Genomic DNA, 8,865 nt, shown 5'->3' with positions numbered 1-8,865 from the left:
GAACCCTTATTGAGTATCTGATAGTAAGCCATTCGTTTCAACCCAACGATCAAGGCGAAACAAGATCATTTTCTCCAACAATTTCCGTATACAAGACAGCATTGCTATTGGGCGGTACGAATTGAAGTCGGACGCGGGTTTTCCGGGTTTTTGAATAGCTATAACTCGTACTTGTCTCCAATCATCTGGAACAATATTATGCTCCAGAAACCGATTGAATAAATTCAACAAGCGATGTTTCGCCACATCAGGGAGGTTTTTCAGCAAGTTGAACTTAATTCTATCCGATCCCGGAGCAGAATTGTTACATGAAAGCAGAGCAAGAGAGAATTCTACCATCGAAAACTCGGAATCAAGATCGCACCTATCATGTGGTATATCTCGAACAATTTTTTGCACAGGAGCGGAATCAGGACAAACCTTTCGTGCAAAATTAAAAATCCATCGATGTGAATATTTTTCGCTTTCCTTCGATGAAGAGCGATTTCTCATGTTTCGAGCCACTTTCCATATATTTTTCATTGACGTTTGTCGTGACAAACCTTCCACGAAATTTCGCCAATAAGCACGTTTTTCCCTTTGATCAAGTTTTTAAATTGATTTTCAAGGTCCAAATACGTTAGAAAATTTTCAATGGTCCCACGTTTCCGAAAAGCTTTAAATGCGTTCGATTTATCCTGATAAAGCTTGGAACATTGGCTATCCCACCATGGATTGGGAGGCCTTTGGAATAGTGGAGCCTGGGATGGGTTTCGTTTGAGCGCGAACCGCGCTGTCATATATCAAACGAGAAATGAAGTTATACACCTCCAATGGAGGCAAACCATCTATGGAACTGATGGCTAGAGCAATCGCGTCCGTATATTTTTTCCAGTCAATGTGTCTTGTGAGGTCATATACCATGTTTATAGATTCAGAAGAATTCGACCCAATGGTGATGGAAATTTTGATTGGCAAGTGATCACTACCGTTGGGGTCCTGGATTACATTCCACTTGCAATCTAACGATAGTGAATTCGAGCAAAGCGAGAGGTCAAGAGCACTTGGGTTAGCAGGAAGTTTAGGTACACGTGTTGTTTCCCCAGTGTTCAAAACGGTCATATTGAAGCTGTTACAAAGGTCATATATCAACAATGAACGATTGTCGTCGTACTGTTCCCCCCAGGCAGTTCCGTGAGAGTTGAAATCTCCCAAGATCATTTGTGGCTCAGGAAGTAGTGAGCACATGTCAACAAGTTGCTTGCGGCTAACCGCAGCTCTCGGAGGCCAATACAAACTGACAATACAGAGGTCTTTTCCTCTGATGTTTGCATGACAAGCAACAGCTTCAATCCCTCCAATAGGTGGAAGGTCAATTCGAAAAAATGAGTGGCACTTATTGATCCCCAATAGCACCCCTCCGTATCTGTCATCACGGTCCAAGCGTATAATATTAAAATCGTGGAAAGAGAGATCATTTTGAGAAGAGAGCCAGGTTTCGGACAGAGCAAAAACATCACAATTGAACTTATGAATTAAAAATTTGAATGTATCCAATTTAGGGATAAGACTACGACAATTCCATTGTAAAACAGTGATATTTCCGACCTATCTATTTGAATTAGACATCAAGAGAGATAATCATTGCAAGGAGGGGCCATGTTTGCATCAATTGCTGCAAAATTGTCTTTAGCACTGGAAGCATTTGAGATGACAATGGTTCTGATGGAGTCGGAAACGTTAAAACACGTGAAGATTTGATCCACAAGGTCAGTCAACTTTATAAATCCCGATTGGGAAGTTGAACTGAACGGAAAAATAGGGACAGTTGGGGTTTTTGATGTCCCCTCGAGTGCTGGGCCATTCGAAGGTGAATTATTCCCACGGAAACCAGGAGGAACCTGATTTTGCTTGTCCACTGCATTCGATTTTATAGGCAAGCTACCAGGGAGTATAACCGGAGGGGCTTGTCCTTGAACTTTGGGAGTGGTCACATTTTTGCGCCTGGGATTCCCTTGGAAAATGAACGGTGTGCCCCCGTTAGCTGTGTCCGCTTCCATTTCGTCAACGGGCAACGTGGTGAAGACATTTTGTGTGTTGATTTATTGTTGTTGTTGGGCCTGTGGAGAAGCGCCCTTTAAGATATCCGCAAAAGTGCGTTTCGAGCGTTTCCTTCAAAGAGCGCTTCTGTTTCTCCCAGCGACTCTTGTAAGTTTCACAAACTGAGAGCTCATGTGGGGATCCCCCGCAATATGGACATTTATGCTCAGTCGCACTGCAGGATTTCCCCTCATGTTGCTCTCCGCAAGTGGCACAGCGCTCCTTGTTGGCACAATAATCTGAAGTGTGACAAACCTACTTGCATTTTTGGCAAGTCATGGGCTTTGGCACGAAGAGTCGCACAGGCAGTCTCAGTTTGCCCACCATGACGTAGTCAGGTAGAGCGTAACCAGCAAAAGCCAGCTTGTTAAGGTTGATTAACTCTTTCTCTGAAGAGACATCTTCTGAGGGGGGGAACGCGTTTAAGCGACTTCCCAGCCCCCGTTGTAACTAGTGAGGAGGAAACAGTAGTTTCAATCTCCATGTCAACATGACCTTCTGCCATTACGGCAGATATAAAATAATATAATTTTTAATTTTTTTGTTTTTCTTAATCTAATATATATTATACCTAAATCGCACACCAATGCGAATGAGATGAAACGGTGTCCCAATCGAACCGCGTGGCAATCGCTCGGCACAGATGCAACGGTATATCGCACCACAACACGATAATGGATAATGGAATGACGATGATAAAGCACACACAGCGATGATACGGCACACGCACCGCGTCCGTCGTGGAGGACTTCTTCCTCACGCTGGATGTGATTGCTGCTCTCCTCACTCGCGCAATGAAGAGAACCCCGTTAGGGCGAAATAACTTCACCAGTCACGAAACGATAACGGTATAATCTCCACTCTATAATGGACGCGAACAAATTTGCGACCGATGTCTTCGGACTGCGCGAGCTGAATGAAGAAAATATGATGATCCGCTCCATTTGAAAAGCTTTTTTTTTGATGATTTTTTTATATTTTCAATCAAATAGATACCAAAATAGAAAGCTTAAAAGCATATTGAACTAATTTATTGAAAATATCTACCAAATAATACCTGTGCATCTGTTTCTGCATCTGTTTTCTGCATCATATGCCTTAAGTGTCCGAAATATGATTCAGAACGGTATGTAGGTGTTTCATGTTGAATCGTATGTAGATTTCATTTTTATATTACTTTTCTCAAATTGTTACTTTTTTTCAAAGTATTGAAATCTCATATACAGATCGGACTCGATTATATACACACTAGAATATATGTGATTCGATTATATACAATTTGGAAAAACATTTTTTTTTATTATTTCAAACATGACTTATTTCAAGAAGAAATGTAACCTTTCAACGTTAAGGTGCAATTTAAGTAGATGTTACATGTACAGAGGAATAAAAATTGGTGGATCACACCATTGAGGATAATGGCGGTTCCTCCGGTTGAAGGAGGCCAGGATGATAGCTCAGGATTTGCAACGTGGCTTGTTCGGAGAATGGAAAACTTTGGAAAAAAAAACACTTGGTAAACTTCTAAGAACACTTTGGAATTTATTGGCGATGCTTAACTTTCAACGGTTGGATATGGAATGAATAATATTGCTTTGGAAGGGATCGGTTCTTATGCATTTATTGGTTCGTATATTTTATAATTTCAAAAACCGACCATCTACATTTTGTTTATTGGCCCAAAACAATGATCTTTGCAAAGTTTCAGCTCGATCGGACATGATTTAGGGGCGCCTTCCAGCTTCAAGTTTTGATTTTTTGATCCTCGAAGGGGTAGAGTAAAGGAAATTTGGAAAATCGAAATTTTTTTTTCGATGCCAAATGACATAAAAATGCATGAAACGTCGAGATCTGGTGTCATCTCGAAAAAAAAATTTTGGCCGAAAATCGACCTTTAGGGATTCAGCCTGAGAGACGATGAGGGTATGGAAAAAAATAACGAATTTAAAGAACCGACCATGTGCATTTTGTTTATTGGTCCAAAAAAATGACCTGTGCAAAATTTCAGCTTAATCGGACATGATTTAGGGGTGCCTCAAAGCACTCAAGGTTTTGGAAGATTTTGGATTTGGATTGGAATATTTTCGAGGATCAAAAAATTATAGGAGGTTGTGTTTAAGACACGACCGCATTTTTGACGTAGAACTACGCTGTGGTTTGATTCAAGTCGCTTGTTCATAACTGCGAATATTATTTTATAATGCTACGAAAATTTCAAAATAACCATTCTACCGATTTGATCGCCTCGAAATGTTTTTTTATGATTCTACATTTGACGATAATTTTTTGATGATTCATTATTGTGCTCGCAGAAAAATACATGCTCGAGATAAGCGCAGCTGTCATCCTTAGTGGAGAAAGTTTTGCTACTGGCAAGCGAAACCAAATCGCATACAAAATTCAGAACGGCATTTACTTTCTGCTAATCTCAACAACTTCGAAAAGAGTAGCACTGCTTCATTTTGATCAAGATTAGCGCAAATGAAATCTTAGTTTGAAGCAGTTTTGCGACTGGCACGCGAGCCCAAATAAATTAATAACTCAAGAGGGACCCTGGTCTGGATAATTGAAAGAATTGAATTTTTGTTTTGTTTTTTGCGTTTTTGGGAAGCTTATTCCCTCAGAATTGTTGTCCTAAAAGGATTTTTCGATATTTGATTTCGTTGGAAAGTTACAGCCAAAAGTATGAAGTCACCTCAAGGGATATAGTGTTTCTGTAAGAATTTTAAAACGCGTTTTTCTCGAAATCATATTATTTCAGCTGGTGGTATCGTTATCTCAGGATCTACTTGACCGATTTGGCTGAAATTTTTTATCAGCTTGTAAAAATGAATTATCTAAAGCGTTACATAGCTGTTTTCTGATATCTCATTTTTTAAAATCTCTTCTTAGAGATTTTTCATGAAAAATATTTCATTTTTAACAAAAACAGCCGTTATTTTGGCAATTTTTCGTATTTTCAAAAACCCCTATGTAACGCTTTAGGTATTGTCCTAGTGTTTCAAAATATTCATTGAAATTTGTTCTACGACACCCCGTTGCTTCAGAACCGATACCACCAGCAAGGTACCGATTTTCAGACAGCATCTACACATCCAGCTGTCAACAGCGTCATAATCGTTATTCGAACACTCAATAAATGGAAAATATATTTTCAAATATACCTTAAACAATAATCAACATACACGAACACTTCACTTTATTCGTAACATCCGAAAAAAATACATTATTCTCCTACCTTCCAGACAGGGGTCCCCCCTAATATAACTTATTGAATAACTTGGTATTCCCCAAATATTTTTTTGGTGCTCAACCTTAACACCTGCTTCACCATAGCGTCAGTTCAATGCATTGATGACAGAAAACAAACAATGTTAACTGCTTGGAAAAAGGCTGAATATTTGCCTCATTTTGCGCTTTTCTCAACAGAAGCCCTTTCTGTTAATATTGCCAGTCTAGATTAGCTTAGCTGTCATCCTTTGTGGAGAGAGTTTTCCTACCGCCATGCGGAACCAAATCACTGACAAAATGCCAGAACATTTATTTTCTTGGTGAGTTTGTCTCAGCGAGATCCACTGTTTATACTCTAGGTGAACATTCCCCTTCGTTCTTCTTCTTTTCCTTTGTTCACGGAGACTTTACTCTTACGATTTCGCCTTCGTTGCTCGTCGATAAGTTGCTCGTTATTGACAGCTCTGTTCGGGAAAGCACACAAACGAACAGAACAAATGTCTGAAGAAATGGGAATGCTTCCAATTTTCATCAATTTAAACCATATACCATATACATATACTATGGGATTGTAATGTATAGCATATCAAACAAATCTTAGGGAATTTTCGATTCGTTTGGTATGTAAATCGCCAAAATCCGTTCGCGGTAAAAATAGTTATTAACGTTAACTTTATTTCATAAAAACGTGACCTGTTTTCTTATTTTGCACCCTTAATGAAAGCCGCAGTTCTACATCAAAAATCAAAACTTTGAGCGCTTTGAGGCACCCCTAAATCATGGCCGATCGAGCTGAAGCTTTGCACAGATCATTTTTTGGGCCAATAAACAAAATGTTCATGGTCGGTTTTTGAAATTCGATGATGACATTTTTCCCATACATCCATTGTCACCCTAGTATACATAAAATCGAGTCCGTCCTGTATTTTCAACAATTCATATCTCCATTTCGGTGAATTCACCACAACACCACTGTACGTCAAACTTTGTTAAATTGAAAGGGGGTTTTCAATAAAAATATACAAAAAAATATCGAAGGTGAGTGTTTTGAGATGTAAAAGTTTTTTATATTAAATTCAATTTTTGAATAAGATTTTTTAACTGTGCATTTCAAATATTATTTTTTCTAAATAGTTCATTGATTTTCCAACAATTTTGTCGAACATCATATTTTAATCAGACTTCTGGATTTTGAGTTACGATTTTTTGAAAGAGAGACCAATGATTTCGATTTCGATTACGCCCTTTTCAAGAATCAGTCGTAATTTAAATTGGTCATATGATAATCAAAATTGTGTTTTTGGAAAGCTTCCATCATAAGTACCAATTTAAAAAAAAAATCGGAGAACGTCGGGTCAGCGGCCGGCTGATTTGGCGTGGAAATGCTCTATCTCTATAACTCATACGCATGCAAAATTGTCTTTTTAATTTTGCCTTGATTTTATGGAAATGAGAAAATTCAACTAATGCCAAATCAGATAAATTCGGCGGATGATTTAGACCACAGAAGTGAATTGATTAGAGCTAAACCTTGACGCTGCGAACAGTGACTTGTGAACCCGTGCATTATCTCGTGAAAGAGGGTTCAACACACCTTCATCACCTGCTGGAAAACAGTGAAAACTTATTCAAGATCCGAATCATTGGTCCCGATTTGGAAATAGAAAAACAGCACTAGTTTTTTTCGTACGCGGTTTCCACTTTGCTTTTTATATGTCTGCCATTCTCTCTCTGAAAGATTCTGCCTTTTTATTTTAGATTCGATCAATTTGAAAAATATCAAGAACACGGTGGGGTGGAGGCGGCAGCCCCAGGTAACTAGAACGCTCCGTGGCGACATCAATCAGCCCCTGCTGACATCGGGCCGAGACCGGCTAAGAATGTCGGCCCGTGGTGACCTAGAAAAAGCGACAATAAATTAGCATCAACCCCTGCGATTATTCGCCACATTCGGCCATCAATCTAAATCGATTATCGAAAGTCCTAATCGACACAGGCGCTGTTTGCAATCGGCTGCGCCAAAGCCGCACGGCACCTGAAGGTACGAAAACTTCGAGGCGACAAGACCACCATTCACTTATTATCATTCCCGCACTATAAACCTTGCCGACAATAACGACGACAGCCATCGCGCAGAGCTCTCTTGCTTGAGCTCTTGAAACGATTGCCTAAGAAGTGCTCGTTTGTCTCCGTGCGCCCATCCACCCACTGCCACCCACCGCCATCACGGTCGTATACATTAACCCCTCATCAACACACACACACAAACACACATACAAACGCGTGCCCACTTCGGCAGCAAGGAAAAAAAACCCTTTGGAGCCATTCGTCCGTTCGTCCGTCTGCTGGCCCGCTGGCTCGGCTCGGATATGTGACTCTAGGAGTCACGCCGAAGTAGGTTGGCACCCCCCGAAACCGACGGCGCGATAGCAACTCAAACTCTCGGGTGGCTCGCGCCTTCCTTCCTTCCTTCCTTCCAAACTGTTCCACCGATGTGACACAGATTTTGCATTCCGATCGTTGGCGTGCGACGTTTACTTTTCGTCCCCAAGGTTCACCTTCGGACAGCAAACTCTCGTACCGTATGGCAAAACGATTTGGATGGTTTTTGTTTTGAAAAATCTATTTTTTGACATGAATTTCGAAACTTGTGACTTATCCTTGTGCCCACATCGAAAGGATCGGTTGGGATGTCGCCCTAACGAACCGTGTGACTTCCACAAGTCATATTTTCGCGGTTCGAACTGTAAGCGATCACTTCGCATTCCATCTTCAATGAAATGCGCAGAATTGATACATTACAGCGAAATCTTGCATCATTCGCGAACTAGCTCCAGTAACGAAACCGAACAGGTCTGGGCTCTGAACAACCAACCGAAGATAGGTACACAAATGGCAAAACGGCAACTGAAAAAAAAACACATCTCGTTCAATGTTCTGCAGCAGCAGCAGCACCATGTTGAAAGTGGCTCTAGAGCAGCGCGTGACGCGGGGAGGAAGTGCAAGGTGCCATACGCGAGTGGGAGGAGATACGAAACGTTCTTGATATAATTTTTTAATTTTTCACTTTCAAATCCTTCGCATATACTGCGCTCAGCGCTGTGAAGCCACGCGTCGTGTTGTCGTTGTTGCTTGCTGTAGAGTTGCTCTGTGAGTTCGCTTCTAGCCGAGACCAGTGGTGCCAGAGCTACGGGATTAGCCACAGATCAGCTGATTAGTTTGATTTTTAATAGTGAATTTTTTTTTTGCCAGACTTATCTCACTTCTTAACTAGGCGAACCTAGCCAGAATTTTCACCTGCCCCCGGGCTTCTGAATGCCAAAGGGGGACTAGGCTCTGCGGAATGCACGTATCTGCATGCTCGTGCTGTTTCAGTCCTGACCGAGAAATTGTCGGACAATCGCGCAGGTGCTAAGGATGACCGACTTTTGGATGCCGGCCAATTCCTTCTCCATATTCAACACCTTTAGCGCTTCCAGAAGTGTCTTCGGGACAATTCCAGTTCCAGAGAGAACGACTGGAACAATTCTTGGGACCTCCCTTAGCCCCCACAGT

This window comes from Toxorhynchites rutilus, chromosome 2 (assembly GCF_029784135.1).
Source record: "Toxorhynchites rutilus septentrionalis strain SRP chromosome 2, ASM2978413v1, whole genome shotgun sequence".
Lineage (NCBI taxonomy): Eukaryota > Metazoa > Arthropoda > Insecta > Diptera > Culicidae > Toxorhynchites > Toxorhynchites rutilus.
This window is presented reverse-complemented; position numbering follows the sequence as displayed.